This window comes from Geotrypetes seraphini, chromosome 2 (assembly GCF_902459505.1).
Source record: "Geotrypetes seraphini chromosome 2, aGeoSer1.1, whole genome shotgun sequence".
In the NCBI taxonomy this organism is placed as follows: Eukaryota; Metazoa; Chordata; class Amphibia; order Gymnophiona; family Dermophiidae; genus Geotrypetes; species Geotrypetes seraphini.
The window spans coordinates 131459928-131472696 of NC_047085.1; positions in this window are offsets into that span (position 1 = coordinate 131459928).

Below are 12769 nucleotides of genomic sequence, written 5' to 3' on the forward strand. Positions count from 1 at the left end.
TTTTTAAATCGGTTTAAATACAGCATTAAAAAACAATTAAACATTTCAATTATCAGTTTAAGTTGCGTGTGATATCTCCACGGCCCCTAGTGACACCTAAGTTGGGGCGCCCTCTGATGCCTAACGCCACCTACCTGAAAAGTAGGCGTGGTTAGGGGCAGAGAATAGGCTTGGTTGACTTAGGTGTCGCTAGATATAGTTAGGCACCGGTAAATTAGGCCAGGAAAACCATGGCAACACCTAAGCATTCCTTGGTGCTGCTAGGTATCTATAAAACATTTCTTTTTAAGGATGCTTATGACTCCTAGTATATTAAATATCGATTTTTTTTTTAAAGCAGCTAACATTACCCTCCTTTTTGTTCTTACCTTTTATGTTTTTTTCCTCTCTTCTATCCAAACATTGTAACTTTTCCCCTCTTACCCTCACAATTCTTGTAAGTTTTAACACAAAAAATTACTTTAAATGTACGTGTTTAGTATGTTAAGTTTTAACTCAAAACAAAAGTTATTTTAATACTAACATTTTATTTGTATATTTTATTTGTATATTTTATTATGTTGTACATCGCCTAGCAATTTAAATAGGCGATTCATCAAGAACAAATAAACTTGAACTTGAACTAATGGCTGATTAACAACTGCATGGAGCAGTGCATACAATTTAGTTGCCATTTATAGAATCAGACCCAGTGACTTTAATATTTAGGAATATTTTTAAAGCTGGAACCCTGTAGAATAGTTTTTATTTTAGAATAATTTGTACTCGGAATTTAAATCCTAAACTAAACCCTGTTAAGCAAGAAAACTTCATCAAATAAATAACTTTGACAAAAAGGGTGTTTGCTTATTTATTGAACAAGTATCCTGTTTAAAAAAAAATAGCCACTCCTTCGACTATTTCCTTTAACTGTCGATCATATCTCGCATCACCCTTAGGAATTTTGCTTTATTCTTCCATACAGAAATGTTTCAATTCTGTGACATTTGATAGGTTTGTTGCTTGCCAATCTCACTAAGAACATAAGAATTGCTGCTGCTGGGTCAGACCCGTGGTCCATCGTGCCCAACAGTTCGCTCACATGGTGGCCCTCTGGTCAAAGACCAGCGTCCTAACTGAGACTAGCCCTACCTGTGTACGTTCTGGTTCAGCAGGAACTTGTCTAACTTTGTCTTGAATCCTTGGAGGGTGTTTTCCCCTGTGACAGACTCCGGCAGAGCATTCCAGTTTTCTACCACTCTCTGGGTGAAGAAGAACTTCCTTACATTCGTACGGAATCTATCCCCTTTCAATTTTAGAGGGTGCCCTCTCGTTCTCCCTACCTTGGAGAGGGTGAACAACCTGCCCTTATCTACTAAGTCTATTCCCTTCAGTACCTTGAAATGTTTCGATCATGTCCCCTCGCAATCTCTGTTCGAGGGAAAAGGCCCAGTTTCTCTAATCTTTCGCTGTACGGCAACTCCTCCAGCCCCTTAACCATCTTAGTCGCTCTTCTCTGGACCCTTTCGAGTAGTACCGTGTCCTTCATGTACGGCGACCAGTGCTAGACGCAGTACTCCAGGTGAGGGCGCACCATGGCCCAGTACAGCGGCATGATAACCTTCTCCGATCTGTTCGTGATCCCCTTCTTTATCATTCCTAGCATTCTGTTTGCCCTTTTCGCCGCCGCCTCACATTGCACGGACGGCTTCATTGACTTGCCATAAAATGTCGATAGAAATAAGGTTGCAACTTTGACTTGGCCAATCTCAAAATATGAAGGGGTCAATATTCAGCTGGTGATCAATGTTTTGTTGATTGTCATTGGTGTTATGCCCGAAGATTCAATGCCAAGCCATGTCTGGGCTCTGGCATTGAATTTCTGAATTTTCAGAGCTGAATAAAACATAGCCAGTAAAGTGATATTTAGCACTGAACCTCTTAAAAAAATAGGTTTGACTTTATATAGTCCTATTTATGCAGTTATCTTGTGCACTTAACTAGCCAAGTGATGACTGACTCCGAAATGTCTCCAAAATGGCCAGAACCGGGCCACAACCAATTGGGCTGCAGTGAATAGCAATTTAGCAAAAGCAATTTCTCCCTCCCTCCAGTCAGGGTCATACACATGAAGAAGAGTCATTTCTCCAGAGGGAGAGACAGGCCTGATCAATATTTCAGATAGAAGTCTTAAGATGGAACTCCAAAAATGGGGTTAGCAATGCACAACTCCACCACAGCCCCATCAGCAATTACCCTGGGCCCCTCCCCCTCTTCATTTACTAAAGGTTCGGGCATGAGATACCAGTGGAAAAGAACCTTATAGCCATTTTCCACCAATGGGATAGCCATGACCCCCAGACAACCCCCACTGCTGCAAAAAGAGGGGTCTCTCAAGATCTGCTTCCCAAGCTACTATATATTTCAAAGGAGCCCCCCCCTGTCTAGTATTCAAGCAGCCATAAAGCTGGGATATGGCACCCTGCTGCAGTACAGGCCCCAGCAAATGTTCAAATGCAGCTGAGAGGGGCAGCAGTGCAAAGCTTAGTCTCTTCCCTGTTCAAGCAGTTGACAAAATGCTTGGCTAGCCCGGTGGAGCAACCTTCTTTATTTTTGGAATTCGGCATGATTGCGGTCCTTCAGCAGCCTATGAAATACATGGTTAAGTCATCAGAGGGTGACTTTGAGCCCCAGGAGCCAGAGACTTTTTTTAGAGTTTCTTACTAGTTGTGAAAAAATAAATCATAGCAGGCGTTTTTCCTCTGCGCAGTCCCGATCCACATCCGCTGCATCTCCCAATAGCTTCTCTGGGCATATTCTTGCCTCAGTCAGCCACTGTTTCTGATCTGCCCGATCCTGATCTTTATGCTGATGACCGGCTGGCTTGCTGACTCCTTATTTCAAGGTGCAGCACTTCTAAGGGCAAGGGACCAGGGACTGTATGCTGGATCTTTGGCTCCTTCAGGGACTCTCAGACCTGGGGACAATCCAACAGTTCTGTGCTTATTTCATTCTGTGACTTTGCCAGATCTTATTTCTAAGTCTTTGCAGGAAATGCATTTGGTCACTCAGCCGGCTGTGTCCTCTTCCTCCTGGCTTTGTGGTATGCACTTGTAGTCATTCACCTTTCCCTGGCACCTTAATATGAGTGTTTTACTATCAGAGCAAGATATCAGGGGTGATATGATAGAGGTCTATAAAATGAGTGGAGTGGAAAAGGTAGATGCGAATCACTTGTTCACTCTTTCCAAAAATACTAGAACTAGGGTTATGCGATGAAGCTACTAAGTAGTAGATTTAAAACAAACCAGAGAAAATATTTCTTTACATAACATGTAATTAAACTCTGGAATTCGTTGCCAGAGAATATGGTGAAATCAATTAGCTTAGTGGGGTTAAAAAAGGGTTTGGATAATTTGCTAAAAGAGAAGTCCATCAGCTGTTATGGACATGGCTTGGGGAAATCCACTGCTTATTCCTAGGATAAGCAACATAGAATCTGTTTTGCTACTTGGGAACTAGCTAAGTGCTTGGGACCTACAGTCATGTGAAAAAAATTAGGACACCCCATGAAATATTCAGTTCTTTCTTAAGAAATGTTCACACATCGATGTCAAATCTTTTATTTATCTCTTTAAAAGAAAGTGATGTAATTGTGGGTAAACAACAAAAATTTCCCTTCATTTACTCATGAAACAAAAAATATCCACAAAAATGTATATTCTAACAGGAATAAATTAGGACACCCCATATCTCCTCCCACTTAAAATGGCTCAAATCACACACAGATGTATCATCAGGTGCACATGATTAGAACATCGTTACTCAGCATTTTGAAGGAAGTTTGCCCTACTTAAACTTCAGACATTTAGTGTGCTCATGACTGCTGCGGTGAGAGCGAACACCATGGCCTTCAGAAAGACGATTGTAGCAGTTTATAAGTCTGGTAAGAGATTTAAAAAGATCTTGAAAGAATTTGATATTAGCCATTCCACATTCGGAAAATAGTGTACAAGTGGAAGACTTTCCAAACAACTGCCAATATGCCAAGCAAGTTCACCCCCCAGAGCAGACCACAAGATGCTACAAGAAGTCTCCAAAAACCCTAAAATGCACAGGACCCATAGCAGGCTCTTGCTACTGTTGAAGTGAAAGTGCATGCCTCTACAATCAGAAAGACTGCACAAATTTAACTTGCATGGGAGGTATGCAAGGAGGAAACCTTTGCTCTCTAAGAGAAACATCAAGGCCAGACTAAAGTTTGCCAGAGAGAACATAGACAAACAGCAGGACTTCTGGAATAGGGTTCTATGGACAGATGAGTCTAAAATTGAATTATTTGGACACCAGAAAAGAGGACATGTTTGGTGTATATCAAATACAGCATTTCAGGAAAAGAACCTCAAAGCAACTGTGAAGCTTGGAGGTGGAAGTGTCATGGTTTGGGAATGCTTTGCTGTAGCAGGACCTGGCCAGCTCACCATCATAGACTCCACCATGAAAAAGAATAAAGGGGGGAGCAATTGTCAATGTGAGCCACTTTTAAGATGTGTTATCTGTAAAGGGCAGATAATTTGCATTGGGGAGTCAGAGGATGTGGAGGGAGCTTTTTGTAGGAGGCAATTATTTTTTGAAGCATCTAGGCCAGGGATTTCAAAGTCCCTCCTTGAGGGCTGCAATCCAGTCGGGTTTTCAGGATTTCCCCAATGAATATGCATTGAAAGCAGTGCATGCACATAGATCTCATGCATATTCATTGGGGAAATCCTGAAAACCTGACTGGATTGCGGCCCTCAAGGAGGGACTTTGAGACCCCTAATCTAGGCACTACCTGAGTGTGTGGGGGGGAGGGGTAATTTTGGAGTGGATTTTTATTTTTTTTTTTCAAACTTAAGGCAAATTTAAAAGATAGCAGGCTGAGTTGGGGCTCATTATTGTGCTTTACTATGTCAGGGAATCTACAGTGATCCTGGCTGAAGCAATGCAAAACTTACTGTAGGATTCATTAAGCTACACTACTGGAGTAATCTAGATTAGTGAATTCTGTCATTTGTGTAGTAAAATAACACTGCATGTAAGCACTTTGTGCTGGGAAAATATCAACTGTAGCTGACTAACTCGTCTTGAGCTGGGATTTGAAAAGGCAAGTAATTATATCCAAATCCAAAATCAAATATTCTTTGGGATACTCGGGTAGCAAGGCAGAGGTTGGCTAGCATTTTGGATGCCACCTGAACTAGAAATGGGCAAAATAATTAAAATGAATGAAAGCTAATCGCTTTACTCTGACAAAGAGCATTCTAGAACATTTTGTTTAAGAGTTTCAAAGCCATTGATTAACATTCTAGTATTACATACTGCCTACAATGTTAAATTGCCTACAAATCCGGGGCAGTTAAACAAAGTAATCAGATTTCAATCACTGAATATTCAAAACTCATTTAAAGTATTTACCCTGGTTTGCCATCGTTAAGCTTCTTGCATATTTACATTCACTCAGCGCTAACCTTTCAAATGATCCTGCAGTGAAAATAAAAGCAGCATTGCTTTGTAACATGAGTCAATTTAGTTATAATTTTAATTCAGATGAAATTATTGTTCAAGGTATTTAGAAATGAACAAAAAGACAATCACCTCAAAGATGCTTAAGATGTAGATTAGGCATTTACAGTGAGAGAGTATAAATTATTCTATTTCTTCTTGAGATAGGAAAGTAGAACATTTGAGTCAATATCTCGAATATAGAAACATAACATTGACATTCACATCAGCCCCCAATCACTTCACCTTTCATTGTGCTCAAATCAAACTATTCAACCAACTGAATAAACAGTAAAACCAATTTGCTAGTGGCAAAATATTTGGCCACAACGTTAATAGTACAACAGATTACAGCAATTTCCATCAATAATAAAACAATGGTATTACCCAAATGTAGCATTCCCCAATCAACTAGGGCTAGTCCGTGATGAACCTAGCTCCTTCAAAATTACAACCTCTCCGATGCAACATCAATTCAGCGAGACCCACAGTGACGCAGGACCTCACCTTTATTTATGACAGTGCTGTTACCATCTGCTCCTGTGTCAAAAACTTCACAATATTCGAGCTACATATGGGTCTAAAACCATACCTCTTAACCCACCCCCTACTCCTGACTCTAATTACCCCCCAACCCCTAAGGAACCAACATCACAAATGTAATATGTCCACCCCCAAGTCCACACAAGGAGGGAGAGAGGGAAATTCACCCCACCCCCAAAGTCCTAATCTACTACCATCTGCCTCCTACTCCTACCCAAAAACCATCCAATTACCTTCTCCATGTTTCCTTCCACCCCTTGCTATGTAACCAATCCTCTTCCCCCTCTCTGTTACTAACACTTCCTGACACCTCTCCCTCGTATCCTCTCTTAATCACACCAACCCTCTCAAGTTCCCAATCCTCATAGCAATTCATCCCTGTATCTTTCATCTGGGGGCAGCTTCAGCTGGTCATTAGCCCCACAGTCTACTGTGGGAACCCCCCCCCCCCAAAAAAAAAAAAAACCCCACTGATTTATATAACTTGTTTGTAAAACAATAAGGATTCCGATTACCCTCTCAGTGCTAAGGTGTTTGCAACCTCTGTGTTTGGCAGAGTTTTCATTCTTTGCCATAAAATATCAAAAGTGAAATGACAGGCAAACTATATATCAACATTTTCAGCAGATGAGCACTTTCCACAAGAGCTTCATTTACCCAGTCTGGGATCAGAAAGGAAATCATAGTGGATAGATATTCAGGAATATCAACAAAATAAAAAAAATACTACTTAAACAAAAGCAAAGGTTGCACAGAATACTGAATAGAACATAAGAACATAAGAATTGCCTCTGCTGGGTCAGACCAGTGGTCCATCGTGCCAGGCAGTCTGCTCACGCGGCGGCCCTCTGGTCAAAGACCAGCGCCCTAACTGAGACCAGCTCTACCAGCGTACGTCCTTGTTCAGCAGGAACTTGTCTAACTTTGTCTTGAATCCCTGGATGGTGTTTTCCCCTATGACAGACTCCGGAAGAGCGTTCCAGTTTTCTACCACTCTCTGGGTGAAGAAGAACTTTCTTACGTTCGTACGAAATCTATCCCCTTTCAATTTTAGAGAGTGCCCCCTCGTTTCCTACCTTGGAAAGGGTGAACAACCTGCATTTATCTACTAAGTCTATTCCCTTCAGTACCTTGAATGTTTCGATCATGGCCCCTCTCAATCTCCTCTGTTCGAGGGAGAAAAGGCCCAGTTTCTCTAATCTTTCACTGTACGGCAACTGCTGTATATAAAATAAATTAAACAATCCAATCAACAAGTGGACTGTGAGTAGTGACATGGATGTGCTCATGAACATTATACTGATTCAGCTAAGCTGGACTAAATACTTAACAGGGAATTGGACTTTGTGATATTTTTTATTTAAAAAAAATATTTTTGCACTTTATTGAACATATTATCCTGGGGAGATCTATGATGATGATTTTACACTTGTTTATAAGCTAATTAATTTTGGCTAAAGTTTTGTGTTGAAATGTTTTAAATTTTACTTTTCTTATTTTGTCCATTTGGTATTTATTTATTGTACAATGCATGTCCTCTTAGACACTATGAATGTTCTCTTATCATCAATTGTTGATTAACTGATTGCTTCATAACAGGTGCCTAGTTTACAGAATAGCATGTAGCTAGACCAGGGGTGGGCAACGAGGGCCGGAATCCAGTTGAATTTTTAGGATTTTCCCAATGAATATGCATACAATGAGAGGCAGTGCATGCAAATAGATTTCATGCATATTCATTCGCACCTACCTATCTTTTGTCTCATTTTGTGCTATACAATCTGACAAGGATAACCAGAAATCACAATTTATTTGCCTATCCAAAAATTACTGGTTGTAGATACAGGTCTTTTTTGGATAGGACTTTTTCGTTTCAAGCAAGTAAGCAGCAGTCCTGGTTAGGTAATTATATTGGTGGAGCCAGGCTGTCTTACGGCGCATTTTGGAAAGAAATTAAGACTGTACTGTTTGATAAATTCATTTCCTAAATAGAAGTTATATTAATAACAATAATTCTACTCCAACTACTCTTAGGAAATTGTATTCTTGATATTTGTATTTTGTACTTCGCTGATTGTCCAGCTCTCTTCAGTGTAAACCGCTCAGAAATCGTCTGATTGTGGCGGTATAGAAAAATAAAGTTATATTATATTATGCTACAAACCCGACTGGATTCCAGCCTTCGTTGCCCACCCCTGAGCTAGACTATTGCCATGTATGTATGAATGTATTCACACATGTGCATAAATGACCAGCACAGCAGCTGCTTGAGGAGCTACCTGTCTGACTAATGTCTTATGTTTGTAATTGGAATTCTAAAAATGTCAGGGTTGATTCAAATCAGTCAAATAGAGCCTAAAAAATCTGAATAGATTCCTGAAAAGGTAAGAATGCTGGATCCCAGCATCAAACAATGTTTGGGCCAACAATAGAAGATATCTGCCAGTATTAATATGATATTTATTTATTCAATTTTCTATACCATTCTCCCAAGGGAGCTCAGAATGGTTTACATTAATTTATTCAGGTACTCAAGCATTTTCCCCGTGTGTCCCGGTGGGCTTACAATCTATCTAATGTACCTGGGGCAATGGGGGGGGGGGATTTAGTGACTTGTCCAGGGTCACAAGGAACAGCGTGGGTTTGAACCCACAACCACAACGAGGACCACTAGGCAACAGTGACCACAACGCGCTCCGATTCACATTAGAAAGGGGGACACCCACAGTAAGGAGGACCGCAACAACTGCGCTCAACTTCAGGAAAGGGAACTATGTTGCTATGAGGGAAATGGTGGGGAGGAAGCTCAAAAACATCCTTAGGATGGAGACTGTAGGAAGCGCCTGGACCCTATTCAGGGACACCCTGCAGGAAGCACAAAGAATGTACGTCCCAAGTTTCAGGAAAGGCGGCATGAACAAGCGGTCAAAGGACCCGGTTTGGATCTCAACAGAAGTAAAGAGGGCAATAAATGACAAGAAAGTGTCCTTCCGGAGATGGAAAAAGGACCCAACGGAGGAAAATCACCAGGCGCACAGGAAATGCCAAAAGGAATGCCACCGAGAGGTTAGAAAAGCAAAAGGGAAATACGAAGAGGGGCTGGCCAGAGAGGCGAAAAACTTCAAGGCATTCTTCAGTTACGTAAAGGGGAAGCGACCAGCGAGAGAGGAGGTGGGGCCGTTGGACGATGGGGATAGGAAGGGAGTGATTAAGGAGGATAAAGAGGTAGCTGAGAGGTTGAACACGTTCTTCTCGTCGGTTTTCACGAGAGAAGACACATCTAATATACCGGACTCAGAGGAGCTCATGAGTGGGGAACAGGCTGAAAAATTAGAACACATAGAGGTAAGTAAGGAGGATGTCCTCAAGCAGATAGACAGGTTAAAATGCGGCAAATCGCCGGGCCCGGACGGGATCCACCCAAGGGTTCTGAAAGAACTAAGACAAGAAATAGCGGGCACAATCCAGCATGTTTGCAACCTATCCTTGAAAACTGGAGAGGTACCAGAGGACTGGAAATTGGCGAATGTCACACCTATCTTCAAGAAGGGATCGAGGGGTGACCCCGGGAACTACAGGCCGGTAAGCCTGACTTCAATTATAGGGAAGATGGTGGAAGCTATGATCAAGGACGGTATTTGCGAGCACATCGAGAGACATGGCCTACTGAGAACAAGCCAGCATGGATTCTGTAAGGGAAGGTCATGCTTAACGAACCTTCTGTACTTCTTTGAGGGAATAAGCAGTCGGGTGGACAATGGGGAACCTATAGACATCATTTACCTTGATTTTCAAAAGGCTTTCGACAAGGTGCCACATGAAAGGCTGCTTAGGAAGCTGTGGAACCACGGGGTGGGAGGGGATGTGCACAGATGGATCGAGCACTGGTTGTCGGGTAGACTGCAGAGGGTCGGAGTAAAGGGACAATACTCTGACTGGCGGGGAGTCACGAGCGGTGTGCCACAGGGATCGGTGCTGGGGCCGTTACTCTTCAACATATTTATCAATGACCTGGAAAAGGAGGCAAAGTGCGAGGTTATAAAATTTGCAGACGATACCAAACTGTGCGGCAGAGTTAGGTCCAGGGAGGAGTGTGAGGACCTGCAAAGGGACCTGGACAAGCTGGAAGACTGGGCAAACAAATGGCAAATGAGCTTTAACGTGGAAAAATGCAAGGTCATGCATATAGGGAAAAAGAACCCGTTGTTCAACTACAAATTGGGGGGGGGCAATGTTGGGAGACAGCAGTCTTGAGAGAGACTTGGGTGTGCTGGTGGATGCATCACTGAAGCCATCTGCACAGTGCGCAGCAGCCTCGAAAAAAGCCAACAGAATGCTGGGCATCATAAAGAGGGGCATAACAACCAGGACGCGGGAAGTCATCATGCCATTGTATCGAGCGATGGTGCGTCCACATCTGGAATACTGTGTTCAATATTGGTCGCCGTACCTCAAGAAGGACATGGCGGTACTTGAGAGAGTCCAAAGGAGAGCAACGAAGCTGGTAAGAGGGCTGGAACACTGCCCGTACGCCGAGAGGTTGGATAGACTGGGGCTCTTCTCTCTGGAAAAAAGGAGGCTCAGGGGAGATATGATAGAGACCTTCAAGATCATGAGGGGCATAGAGAGGGTGGATAGGGACAGATTCTTCAGGCTGAAGGGGTCAACAGGCACGAGGGGGCATTCGGAGAAACTGAAGGGAGATAGGTTCAGAACAAATGCAAGGAAGTTTTTTTTCACCCAAAGGGTCGTGGACACTTGGAATGCGCTACCGGAGGAAGTGATCAGGCAGAGTACGGTACAAGGATTCAAACAGGGATTGGACGGATTCCTGAGGGATAGGGGGATCGTGGGATACTGAGAGAGGTGCTGAGATGTAACACAGGTATAGAAAGCTAACCAGGGGTCGCGGCCTGCTCTGGTCGTGCATGTGCAAGACCGGAGGGTTAGGACTTCGATGGGAAGATAGAACTCAATGGGAAACCAAGGTGGCAAGGGGGCCCCTTCTGGTGACTCAGACAGGCCGTGACCTGTTCGGGCCGCCGCGGGAGCGGACTGCCGGGCAGGATGGACCTATGGTCTGACCCGGTGGAGGCACTGCTTATGTTCTTATGTTCTTATGTTCTTATAACCAGGGCAGGATTAACCAATAGGCCAAGTAGGCATGAGCCTAGGGCCCGAAATGGTCAGGGGGGCCTGATGAACGAGGGCATCAACATTGTTTTTCCAAACGGCGAAGGACCCCTCCAGCAACGCGAGCCCCACCCCGATCGGCAATGCAGCCCTCCCCATCAACAGAAAGTAAGACAAGCAAGCAACGCGGGTAAGAAAGGCAACGGTAACTGTAATTGTGAAGCGGTGCTGCTTGCCCAAAGCTTCCCTCTGATGCAGCTTCCTGTTTCCGCCTATGCACATGGTGGGGTGCGGTGGGGCAGGGGGCTCAGTGTACTTGTGTGCCTACAACCCCAGGATCCTGAGGCTGTAGCTTTTAACCACTGCGCCACACACTCCCGGTGGACAGTGGTTATGTAGAATAGAAAGCAAGAATAGTTCATTTACATTTCATGTCATTTTATTACATTTAACAAACTGCCTCAAAGTGGCTCACAGAAACTGAAAGTAGAATACACAAAAAAAAATCCAAGGCAGTATAAAAGTATATAGAAACAGCTATACGTGCAAGTATTTTAAAAAGGAGTTAATCAACCTATACAGGCATTTTGCATGCAGCCAAGCCTCAATCATGCACAACCATTTACTTTAGCAAAAGCCTCTTGTTGATCACTCGGAACCTAAGCCAGCAGTTCTAAATCATTAATAAAAATGATGCTGAACTCCACCGCTCCCCATGTGTTCTATCTTAGAAATGCCACACAAAACTAAAGTTTTGAATACAAGAAAAAGGGGATTGGGGGGGATGGGGGAAACCATGTTGAATGAGATTTAAAAATAGATGAAGAACATAAGAACATAAGAAATGCCTCTACTGGGTCAGACCAGAGATCCATCATGCCCAGCAGTCCGCCCACGCGATGGCCCAACAGGTCCAGGGCCTGTGCAGTAGCCCTCTATCTATACCCCTCTATCCCTTTTTCCAGTAGGAAATTGTCCAATCCTTTCTTGAACCCCAGTACCGTGCTCTGCCCTATTACGCCCTCTGGAAGTGCATTCCAGATGTCCACAACACGCTGGGTAAAGAAAAACTTCCTAGCATTTGTTTTGAATCTGTCCCCTTTCAGCTTTTCCGAATGCCCTCTTGTTCTTCTATGTTCTGAAAGTTTGAAGAATCTGTCCCTCTCTACTCTCTCTACGCCCTTCATGATCTTGTAGGTTTCTATCATGTCCCCTCTAAGTCTCCGCTTTTCCAGGGAGAAGAGCCCCAGTCTCTCCAATCTTTCAGTGTATGAAAGGTTTTCCATGCCCTTAATCATTCGTGTCGCTCTCCTCTGAACCCTCTCAAGTATTGCCATATCCTTCTTAAGATACGGTGACCAATACTGGACACAGTACTCCAGGTGTGGGCGCACCATTGCTCGATACAACGGAAGGATGACTTCTTTCGTTCTGGTTGTAATACCCTTCTTGATAATACCCAACATTCTGTTTGTCTTCTTTGAGGCTGCTGCGCATTGTGCCGTTGACTTCATTGTTGTGTCCACCAGTACGCCCAAGTCTCTTTCAAGGCTACTTCCCTCTAATACTAATC